Here is a 13,146-nt window from a genome sequence, read left to right as displayed (position 1 = left end):
TCGTCTGTTCGTTATTAGCCCTTTTCCTACACCCGGTAGTGCTCAACAGATGGAACGGGGGGGTAGGTTGTGCATAGGGTCTGGGCGTGAAGGTTGGTGAGAGGGAGGGAGGGTAGGTCTTAGATAAGCTCCGGGGTGATAAGGTAGTAGGGACAGCTGTGTAGACCAAAATTACTATGTCTTAAGAGAAAACCAAGGTGCCGCTTTGAGTGCCTGTTTCGTGTACGCATGCAGTTGTGCACTTCTTCCCCTTAAATCACTTCCACCCTCCTCCCACGATATACACTCCACCACCCACCTCCCGTAACAGCGAGGAACCCACAATGAACCCAGGACCAGTTTCACTCACCGGCCCCGCCGTAACTCTCCTGAGTCACGGCACGCTCTCCAGCCTCCTCCGGGGGACACCACCACTCCTCCGTCCAGCGGTCTTCGGTCTCCCCCGCCTCTTCCTCACGCTCAGGAACGCTGTCTTGACTCTCGGCGTTCAGCTCCGGCACCCGGCTCCGAGATTCGGCGTCTTCCGCGTGGTCCGTCCCAGGGTCCGCCTCCACGACGTTCTGCGACCCCTCTTCCTGGTTGGCGTCCGTTTTTACTGGTCCTTCCGTAGCTCCTCCTCTTGACGTCGATCCTCGCTGTGGAAAGAGAGGAGAGGCATGGATCGCCGTCCGTGTTTCCTGTTGGATGTGGCTGAGTGGACCGTGTCCTGCTCGCGCAGGGAAGTCTGGGTCTCGTAGTCCAGCCCTAGAGTGAGCTCCGCTGGGTCCCGTCTCACAATAACATTTGAAAAGGCACACAGAGCGGGGGCGTGGTCTGGCCACAAGAGGAAATGGCTGCCTGAAAGCAGAGCTCCACATTGGGAGGAACCCCAAAAGGAGGTGGTGCTTTCCCCCACCACGAGCAGTGTTTCATCGGAGCCTAGGAGCCATGTAAACCCTTTTCAGGGTTCATTTTGATGAATGAAGTCTCTGGGATGGCAGGTGTGCGTCCGGCCCTGTGACGCACTAGAAGCCTCGGCCCTCGCGTGGCTGGTGCACCGCGCTCGCTGTTCCTGTGAGGAGATTCGCTTCCAACGCATACTACGAAGATAAGTGCATTTCTGGTTTTGCTCTTTCATTTTGGCACTTCCTGCATGATAATAATTGTTAGCACCTTCTACACATCCTCATGAAGGGCTAATATATTGCATTTTTGGGGATTCTCTGCATTGAATATCTGACTGCAGCCCATTAGAGCAGCAATTTGCCTTTGGGAATTGTGTCTCATTTAGAATGTGTCAGTAGGACAGGTGCTTCTTTTATGGATATTACTGACTGAAAAATTATTTTCATCTTACCTCAGCGACAAGCATTTGGTGGAGCCTTTAGTACTTTACAGTGTACTGTTATAATTTAGTCAGGCACAATTTATATTGTCGCTAACGCCTACTTACGCCCGTCATGTCTTAAAAGTGGAGAGAACTTTTTATAGTAGATTTCTAGCCAAGCTCCATACTTTTCAAGCCCTTTGTTACCTTTCTATTCAACCTTCAATCGGCCTCTTGGGATATTATTTTTGATATAATAAAAGGCAGAATCTTTTCATCCCTGCTGATACTTATAACCTGTTATATCTATATGATGATACTATTTTAACAAAATTCTGGAAATGCAGAGTTAAGGGGAATTTTCTGCGATATGGTAATTTCAATGCACCTGTCTTCACAGAATTTTCTAAACATACTGTGGTAAATTACAAAGTTTAATGCGATAATGCTTGCTACAGTCGTCTCAGAGCATTTTAAGTAACATTTTGTGAAGAATAGTGACTTTTAAAGACATTACATATACTAAGAGGATATATTCCTGACTTTGTCAGCTACAAGAACTCAATTTGTCAAATTTAGTTATTGTTATAATTCAAACAAGAGGTTTCGTGTCACTACTATTAATATTCCATCAATTTACAATAGTCAATATCCAAAAGCCTAATCATAAGAGTGAGAACAAAACTACCAAGCAACCTCTCTTCGCAGAAGTTCTTAAATGATCTCACAGTTTTGCAACAAAAGTTCCCTCTCATCAATGTCTAAGTCATCTTTGGCCACTTCCTCTACAATGTCAGCAGAGACTATGGCTCGTATTTTACAAGAGATATCAAGTATCAGTTGCTGTTTGACAGATATGGACATTAATATTTCATCTTTCACGACTTAGACTAAGTCCATCCAAGCAGAAATTGTGCAATTTAATTCTAAGACGGCTGAACTAGACCAACGCTTATCAGTGGTAGAATCCAAACTTGTCTCTACACAAAACAAGGATCAGGATCTCCTGCTTCTTTGCAGTGAGCTAGTTGACTTAGAAAACAGTAGCTGACGAGACAATGTTCGTATTTTTGGTTTTCCTGAAAAAATTGAAGGTCAGAATGCCAGACTGTTCCTACATAATGTCCTCCTCAAGCTTCTAGGCATATCCTTTAGTCCGCCGCTTGAAATCCAGCATGCCCACCGTATCCGTGCTCCACATACTGCCTTAGATTCTTGTCCGCGACCCCTCATTGCTTGTTTTTGAGGCATGAACAAGTACGGCAAATAATAATAGCAGCACGCACACAAGGTTCATATCTCTACGCTGGCCATGAAATCCGTATTGCAGCTGATTTTTCGCACAAAACTCATGACAGGAGAAAGGCTTTCCTCTCTATGATGCCACAGTTGCGGAAAATGGACATTAAGTACGGTTTGTTTGATCCTGCCCGTTTTCACATTACCAAAAATGGCAAATCCAAAGACTTTTACAATCTTGAAGACTTGCAACACTTTCTAGATGCACAATGCATTCAGGTCATGGATGTACAATTTACCCCTATTGATCAGCCTTTCCACGGCTCTCAAAATCCTCCACAGTTACTTGCATTTATTGCTAATATGTCTTATTTATAATTGTAAATTATCAGCTAAATGTTACGCATTTCATGTGTATAATGATATTTTGAATGTATGTATGTGTATTTTTTTATATATATTGATTTATTCTTTTAGAATTAGTTATTTTCTTTTCTACAGATGTTTTCCTTCACTCTGATTCTATTATAACCACAGTTCTTGTTAAAAGTACTTCATTCACAGTTGTAATATGTAATATTTTGTTCTATATTTTAAGTTGTATTTAGGTAATAATGGACTCATATCTATTATTCTATATGCCTATGAATTTTGCCAATGTCTGTCTCTCTCTTTCAACAATCATTTTATATCTGTTTGTTCTCTATATTTTCTCCACATATATTTCGCTCTCCAGTTTTTATCTTTACTTTTTTCCATTGTCCACATTTATTCTCAACCCTCTTGACGGGGTTCCTACCCGTTGTGGTACCCTAGTGAGCCCAGACCCGCGGCTAAAGCTTTAGGATTTCGAACTTTATTTTTCCTTTCTTTGGTAATTCTTTTCCATTAAACTTTCTTACTCAATAATGATCTTACTAGTATTCCCCTACTTTTCCCTTCCGCCTATTCATTCTTTCTATTGATTTTCTTTACTCTTTCTTTTATTTTAGCCTTATTCTCTTCCCCTTCTCTTCTCCTGGTGTTTCAATGGTCGGCCAGAGTACCCTTTTTTGCTATACCATCTTACTTCTTTTCAATATATCTTTTCTAATCTATAATTTTCTTTATCCTGACAAGTATATTTACTCTTGAAATACTAACTCATTTTGACATTGCCCCAATATGACGAGTACTCGCCCCCTATGTACCATTACCTGGAATGTTCATGGACTCACCCACTACATTAAAAGGAAAAAAGTACTTTCTTATCTACAATCCAAACACGTTGATGTGGCCTTATTTGCAGGTAATCCATCTAGATGTACTAGAATCTGATAAACTTTGTAGGGATTGGGTGGGGAAAGTTATCCACAGCAGTGCTCAAAAAGATGATCCTGCTGACAATACTCTTATTCGTAAATGTGGTGTGGCGATCCTCACTCGCAAATCACTCCCTGTCACAGTCTCCAAAACTTGGTCAGACCCTGATGGCTACTATGTATTTGCTAAACAATGCATTAGGAATTCTTTTATTTGCCTGGTTTATGCTCCGACAGGAAATAAGAAATCATTCCTCCTCCAATTGAAACGTCTACTAACGGATATTGAAGCCTCACAATAGCTTATTGGTGGAGATTGGAACCTTGTGCGAGATCCAATTCTAGACAAAATGGGTACGTTAGAATGGTGGACAGAGTACTTAACAATGTATGTGGCAGAGTATCATGTCCACCAAAACTCTAAATGAGCATATTTACTTTTTAAAGATATCAAGAAATGTATCTATCTAATATGTGATGAAAAACTCTGGCAGTTACAAGAAATACCGATGGCCAAACATATAATTCAGAAATACCGGAACTTATCTCCTAAACCACTAATAGACATGTGGGTTATTGGTATGGCAAATTAGGCACAATTATACAAAATGTATTTCAGACTGAGAGGCCAAGAAGTTTTAGTTAATCCATTGTCCAATCCTCCTTTGCCCTTTTATGTTTCTTTGATGCTTTTTTTTAATCTATTCCACCTGTGCTGACTAAGACGCCGGCTATTGTTATGATTACATCATTGTACCAAAGGCTTCAATAGTTATGTGATGGACACATTTACTGGACTTTCAATGATAATTCTTCATTTTATGAAGCTAGAACCCGTGAAAGATCTTTAGATGACCCTCTAATTAGTTTTCCAAATTTTACTTAGTTCTGCATTAAGGAATGGCTGACTGAGGGTCGGAAGAGAAAAAAGTGAATGAGCGATTCTAAGGCTCCTCCACACAAACATACACATTCGTCTCTGGGGGAGAGGAACTACCTGTCTACTACTGAGGCAAACCGCGAATAACCCAGCCTAAATATTATGTGCCCATGCTGCACTTTAGTCAGGTTGATTTGGCTAGGTAGCCCTCACTTCCTACAGAAGAAAAGCCCTCAAAGTAAATCATAGCTATCCAGCCTTGCTGAGATTTTCGTTGAAGATCTAACACATGGCTCAGTCTTTCGATAACGTAAAAACATAGTAACCCATAGCTAACTTGCCTTTCTAAGAACGTCTTCAAAGACCTAAACCATGACTTAGTGTTTTAATAATGCAAAATCATATTGTATTAAGTGCTCTGGTGCTAATCACCAACTGATTAGGCCAAGCTCCACCAACCCAGTTTTAATTCCCACCCTGAACCACAAGTACTCTACTTTAGCATTTTCTTCTAGTCATTGAACAACTCTTTGTAAAGAGCATGCTCGCTGTCAGAGCTAAACAGACAGACAGAACAAAGATTTCCTTCATTCAGACTTCTGTGCTGAATCTAGCCTTGTTCTTGTTGACCTCATCCTTTTTTGGGTACAGGAAAGTGAGATGATAGCAGGGTGGCATCCAAAAGGCTCTTAAGCCTCTGTTCATTAACCTCTACTCCTTCACCTGCTGCAGCAGAAACAGAGAGGACCTGTAATGCAATGTGGCTGTCAAAATGCTCTGTCCAAACTGCTGTTGGAAGCCTCTGCATTCATTTCACCAATCCATAAGAGCAAAGCAACCTAGCCAAGAATAAGCAAGTACGACTACATTTTAGAAATTAATGATTATGGAATGATGATGGAATTTGAGTGACTGGCAGACTGTGTGATCAAAAATCCCACTTTCTCCTGAAACTATTGTCATTCTTCTTATTTTCTTTGTCATCTTAGTATTTCTTCTGTTAGGGAGTGAAGGATAATTTCCTTTAAGCCATCAAATAACATTGCTGTTACTATCACTAGTCCCGCTGTTACAGGCAGCCCACGTAGAATTATACTGGAAACAAAGAAGAGCATCAGACAGCTACTAATATGTCTCTGTAGATAATCAGAGAGGTTTAAAATAAAAGAACCATGCACCACATTCAAGCTGTTTAAGTTTTGAATACATGTGTACTGTCGCCTATTGTACTTTTGTTAACACCCCAAAAAATAATGTTAACATTGTTATTATATTTCTTTGTAAGAGTGTATTCCTCTGATCTGTGAAATAGTTGAGTTTATCTTAGTTCTGCCTACATTTTCAGGTTAAAAGTCTGGTGGAGCAGGGACACTGCACAATACTTTCTTTTCCATAGTGCATTGGAATATAATTTCCCACCTTTTCATAGATGACAAAACCTCATAGCTTAGGGTATTTAAGTTAGTATGTGTGCATTAGGCTTAATGGTTGATCTAGAGTTTGGGTTCCTGCCATAAGTTGGTGGATGGCTTCTGTTGGTTTTGACTACCATTCACCAAACTTTTGCAAACTTTTTGTTTTTCAAATACAAACTTGAAAGTGGGAGTTTGTTATTAAAAACAAGAAAAACTAATGACCCCTAGTCTTAGAGACTTTTTTCCCTGTGTGTGGGGGTTATTATTTGCTTCTGTTTGTCCCTTACTGCCAGTTTTTCCTGGTGGTGATTGACACAAAAACGATCATCATGCCATCCACCTTAAATAGGATGGGTGGTGTAATATGTTCTATCGACAGCCCCCACTTTGTGGCCCCTCAAGGAAGCTTTCTGTCAATTAAGTCAATGGGAGCCCTAAAAATGAACTCCCAGCCATCCACACTACCTTAAATAGGGCAGGCAGACCATGAGTTTGGCAGACAGGGGGCTCTGTTGCATTTCTGATGAAGTACCCTTTCTGCCAAACTCTAACTCACCCCATTATCTGGAATGCTTGGAGGTGGTCAATATTTGCAGTCAAATGTGGATTGGAAAACATATTACATCCACAGTATTGATTACTACTATATCATTAGGGTGATAAGATATGGAGTTAAGAATAGTAAATCCATGCCTCCTTTGACAGACATACTGATGTAGTCAATATTGTAGATGTGATATTTATATGATTCATTATTTTGACTGCGATATGCGACATACATCTGAGTACATGGATTGTTACTGAAACTTCACCTGCAAAATTATAACCATGGTTTGACAGGTTTCTAAGACATTTTCGGTTTACAAATGTGTGCAAAATCTACTCTGGTATATAAAACAAAAGCATATTACATATTTCAAATATATAACATTTGAAAAGGCACACAGTGTGGGGGCGTGGTCTGGCCACAAGAGGAAATGGCTGCCTGAAAGCGGAGCTCCACATCGGGAGGAACCCCATAAGGAGGTGGTGCTTTCCCCCACCACGAGCAGTGTTTCATCGGAGCCTAGGAGCCATGTAAACCCTTTTCAGGGTTCATTTTGATGAATGAAGTCTCTGGGATGGCAGGTGTGCGTCCGGCCCTGTGACGCACTAGAAGCCTCGGCCCTCGCGTGGCTGGTGCGCCACGCTCGCTGTTCCTGTGAGGAGATTAGCTTCCAACGCATACTACGAAGATAAGTGCCTTTCTGGTTTTGCTCTTTGATTTTGGCACTTCCTGCATGATAATAATTGTTAGCACCTTCTACACATCCTCATGAAGGGCTAATATATTGCATTTTTGGAGATTCTCTGCATTGAATTTCTGACTGCAGCCCATTAGAGCAGCAATTTGCCTTTGGGAATTGTGTCTCATTTAGAATGTGTCAGTAGGACAGGTGCTTCTTTTATGGATATTACTGACTGAAAAATTATTTTCATCTTACCTCAGCGACAAGCATTTGGTGGAGCCTTTAGTACTTTACAGTGTACTGTTATAATTTAGTCAGGCACAATTTATATTGTCGCTAGCTCCTACTTACGCCCGTCATGTCTTAAAAGTGGAGAGAACTTTTTATAGTAGATTTCTAGCCAAGCTCCATACTTTTCAAGCCCTTTGTTACCTTTCTATTCAACCTTCAAGTGGCCTCTTGGGATATTATTTTTGATATAATAAAGGGCAGAATAATTCATCCCTGCTGATACTTATAACCTGTTATATCTACATGATGATATTATTTTAACAAAATTCTGAAATGCAGAGTTAAGGGGAATTTTCTGCGATATGGTAATTTCAATGCACCTGTCTTCACAGAATTTTCTAAACATACTGTGGTAAATTACAAAGTTTCAATGCGATAATGCTTGCTACAGTCGTCTCAGAGCATTCTAAGTATCATTTTGTGAAGAGTAGTGACTTTTGAAGACATTACATATACTAAGAGGATATATTCCTGACTTTGTCAGCTACAAGAACTCAATTTGTCAAATTTAGTTATTGTTATAATTCAAACAAGAGGTTTCGTGTCACTACTATTAATATTCCATCAATTTACAATAGTCAATATCCAAAAGCCTAATCATAAGAGTGAGAACAAAACTACCAAGCAACCTCTCTTCGCAGAAGTTCTTAAATGATCTCACAGTTTTGCAACAAAAGTTCCCTCTCATCAATGTCTAAGTCATCTTTGGCCACTTCCTCTACAATGTCAGCAGAGACTATGGCTCGTATTTTACAAGAGATATCAAGTATCAGTTGCTGTTTGACAGATATGGACATTAATATTTCATCTTTCACGGCTTAGACTAAGTCCATCCAAGCAGAAATTGTGCAATTTAATTCTAAGACGGCTGAACTAGACCAACGCTTATCAGTGGTAGAATCCAAACTTGTCTCCACACAAAACAAGGATCAGGATCTCCTGCTTCTTTGCAGTGAGCTAGTTGACTTAGAAAACAGTAGCTGACGAGACAATGTTCGTATTTTTGGTTTTCCTGAAAAAATTGAAGGTCAGAATGCCAGACTGTTCCTACATAATGTCCTCCTCAAGCTTCTAGGCATATCCTTTAGTCCGCCGCTTGAAATCCAGCATGCCCACCGTATCCGTGCTCCACGTACTGCCTTAGATTCTTGTCCGCGACCCCTCATTGCTTGTTTTTGAAGCATGAACAAGTACGGCAAATATTAATAGCAGCACGCACACAATATTCATATCTCTACGCTGGCCATGAAATCTGCATTGCAGCTGATTTTTCGCACAAAACTCATGACAGGAGAAAGGCTTTCCTCTCTATGAGGCCACAGTTGCGGAAAATGGACATTAAGTACGGTTTGTTTGATCCTACCCGTTTTCACATTACCAAAAATGGCAAATCCAAAGACTTTTACAATCCTGAAGACTTGCAACACTTTCTAGATGCACAATGCATTCAGGTCATGGATGTACAATTTACCCCTATTGATCAGCCTTACCACGGCTCTCAAAATCCTCCACAGTTACTTGCATTTATTGCTAATATGTCTTATTTATAATTGTAAATTATCAGCTAAATGTTACGCATTTCATGTGTATAATGATATTTTGAATGTATGTATGTGTATTTTTTTATATATATTGATTTATTCTTTTAGAATTCGTTATTTTCTTTTCTACAGATGTTTTCCTTCACTCTGATTCTATTATAACCACAGTTCTTGTTAAAAGTACTTCATTCACAGTTGTAATATGTAATATTTTGTTCTATATTTTAAGTTGTATTTAGGTAATAATGGACTCATATCTATTATTCTATATGCCTATGAATTTTGCCAATGTCTGTCTCTCTCTTTCAACAATCATTTTATATCTGTTTTTTTCTCTATATTTTCTCCACATATATTTCACTCTCCAGTTTTTATCTTTACTTTTTTCCATTGTCCACATTTATTCTCAACCCTCTTGATGGGGTTCCTACCCGTTGTGGTACCCTAGTGAGCCTAGACCCGCGGCTAAACCTTTAGGATTTCTAACTTTATTTTTCCTTTCTTTGGTAATTCTTTTCCATTAAACTTTCTTACTCAATAATGATCTTACTAGTATTCCTCTACTTTTCCCTTCCCCCTATTCATTCTTTCTATTGATTTTCTTTACTCTTCCTTTTATTTCAGCCTTATTCTCTTCCCCTTCTTTTCTCCTGGTGTTTCAATGGTCGGCCAGAGTACCCTTTTTTGCTATACCATCTTACTTCTTTTTATTATCTTTTCTAATCTATAATTTTCTTTATCCTGACAAGTATATTTACTCTTGAAATACTAACTCATTTTGACATTGCCCCAATATGACGAGTACTCGCCCCCTATGTACCATTACCTGGAATGTTCATGGACTCACCCACTACATTAAAAGGAAAAAAGTACTTTCTTATCTACAATCCAAACACGTTGATAAGGCCTTATTTGCAGGTAATCCATCTAGATGTACTAGAGTCTGATAAACTTTGTAGGGATTGGGTGGGGAAAGTTATCCACAGCAGTGCTCAAAAAGATGATCCTGCTGACAATACTCTTATTCATAAATGTGGTGTGGCGATCCTCACTCGCAAATCACTCCCTGTCACAGTCTCCAAAACTTGGGCACACCCTGATGGCTACTATGTATTTGCTAAACGATGCATTAGGAATTCTTTTATTTGCCTGGTTTATGCTCCGACAGGAAATAAGAAATCATTCCTCCTCCAATTGAAACGTCTACTAACGGATATTGAAGCCTCACAATAGCTTATTGGTGGAGATTGGAACCTTGTGCGAGATCCAATTCTAGACAAAATGGGTCCGTTAGATAAAGTGAATGCGGCAGATAGAGCCATTTTAGATGATATAATTTCAGACAATGAATTAGTTGATCACTGGCGTCTTAGTCATCCAACAGACACAGAATACACATTCTTTTACCCCACTCACAACACATTGTCTCATTTAGATTTTTTTTTTTACATTGCATAGAGTGGTCCAATTGGTAATGGAGTCTTGCATTTTAGAAGCAGCTTTATCCAATCATTTTCCTTTTCTTTTGTCCCTTGATCTTGGACTCTCTCGGCCAGGATGCAAACCATGGCGAATGAGCATTCAACGGCATAGGACCCTGAAGGGTAAACTTCAACTGCAATCCCATCTTCAAGATGATCTTTCTATTAACAAGGACTCTGTAACTTACAGTAGGACTATTTGGGCTGTGGCTAAGGTCACTCTTAGAGGTCAGTTAATGCGTGACGCAGCGCTTGCTAATAAACAGAATACTATGCGACAAATAGAGCTGGAACGTGACATTCAATCTTTGCCTGGTTTATCCTCCGAAAGGAAATAAGAAATCATTCTTCCTCCAATTGAACCGTATACTAACGGATATTGATGCCTCACAATAGCGTATTGGTGGAGATTGGAACATTGTGCGAGATCCAATTCTAGACAAAATGGGTCCGTTAGACAAAGGGAATGCGGCAGATAGAGCCATTTTACATGATAGAATTTCAGGCAATGGATTAGTTGATCACTGGCGTCTTAGTCATCCAACAGACACAGAATACACATTCTTTTACCCCACACACAGCACATTGTCTCATTTAGATTATTTTTTTACATTGCATAGAGTGGTCCAATTGGTATTGGAGTCTTTAATTTTAGAAGCAGCTTTATCCCATCATTCCCCTGTTCTTTTGTCCCTTGATCTTCGACTCTCTCGGCCAGGACGCAAACCATGGCGAATGAGCATTCAACGGCATAGGACCCAGAAGGGTACACTTCAACTGCAATCCCATCTTTAAGATTATCTTTCTATTAACAAGGACTCTGTAACTTCCATTAGGACTGTTTGGGCTGCAGCTAAGGTCACTCTTAGAGGTCAGTTAATGCGTGACGCAGCGCTTGCTAATAAACAGAATACTACGGGACAAATAGAGCTTGAACCTGACATTCAATCTTTCTCTCGTCTATACACATCAACCCCAACTTTACAGACCGTAAATCCCTAGAGCAAGCACTTTCATGGCTTTAAACAATCTTTTCACCTCAAAAGCTGAGTTTGCTCTGCAGAGAATGAAGGGAAGACATTATGAACAAAGGGAAAAGGCAGGGAGATTGCTAGCTGCACAATTGCGTCAAAGAGAGGAAGCCACGGCCATTCCAGCTATTCGATCAACACAAGTCGACATACTAACGAGACCTCAAGAGATTGTCAATGAATTTGCTTCCTTTTACCAATCCCTTCATACTCCAAGCAATCAATTAGGTTTAGATAAAATGTCTTCCTTTCTTACAGGAGTGGATCTTCTTTGTCTTTCTGACAATGGTAGAGCCCTACTTGAGGGAGAAATTATTAGGGATGACATTTCTAAAGCCATTACTGCTCTACCTTACCATAAAACCCCTGGAGAAGATGGATGCCCTGCTGAATTTTACCATTGGGCAGGGCACAATGTTATTGATACATTACATTCTGCATTTCAGGAAGCAGAGAGGGAATCTTCATTAGGACCTCTTTCTAACAAGGCAGTTATTGCAGTATTACCCAAACCTGGTAAAAGATCCTCTGCTATGCAGCAGTTACCATGCCATCTCTTTATTAAAGTGTGATATAAAAATCCTAGCCAACAAACTAGCATCCAGCCTCCATAAAGTCTTACCCTCCCTAATACACCACACCCAAATGGGCTATATCCCACGGCCTTCCTCTTGAAATCATTTATGTACGTTAGCCCATACATTGTGGTCTACTAAACATCTCACAGAGGATGCATTAGCCCTTTCACTTGGCGCTGAAAAAGGGTTTGGTCGCATGGAATGGGAATATCTTTTTGCAGCAATGCAACGATTTGGGCTAGGCGATCTATTTATAACTAAACTCCGCTTGCTGTATGGCAATCCCTCTGCTCAGGTGAACGGTGGTGGGGTTTTGTCTGATACATTTCAGATTCAGAGAGAAACACGCCAGAGATGCCCTCTATTCCCCTTCTTTTCCTTTTGGCAATGGAACCATTAGCTGCCACAGTTCGTCAATCTGCTGAAATCACTGCTGTTCCCCTCCCAATTGGACATGCTAGAATTTACCTATATGCAGATGATATTCTACTCACTCTTACAAATCTCTCCTGTTCTCTTCTGTCCCTTCTTAAAATCATTGATGACTTTTCTTCCTTCTCAGGCTATACAATTAACTGGGATAAGAATGAGGGTAGTTCCATTTCTGATGGAACTACAAAAGCATCTACATGCGGCTTTCCTTTTCATTGGCAATCCTCATGCCTTAAATACCTTGGAATTTTAGGTAATAAAGGCTTGGAAAACATGATCACTGACAATTTAGTCACTTTGCTTTCTCAAATGCAACGAGATTTTGATAAGTGGAAAATCTTTGGAATATCTCTTTGGGGTAGAGTGCAACCCATCAAAATGGTCACTCTCCCGCTTTCATTTATATTTTAGGCATGCTTCCC

Source organism: Lissotriton helveticus, chromosome 2_1 (genome assembly GCF_964261635.1).
Source record: "Lissotriton helveticus chromosome 2_1, aLisHel1.1, whole genome shotgun sequence".
NCBI lineage: Eukaryota > Metazoa > Chordata > Amphibia > Caudata > Salamandridae > Lissotriton > Lissotriton helveticus.
Note: the sequence above shows the minus strand (reverse complement) of the source record.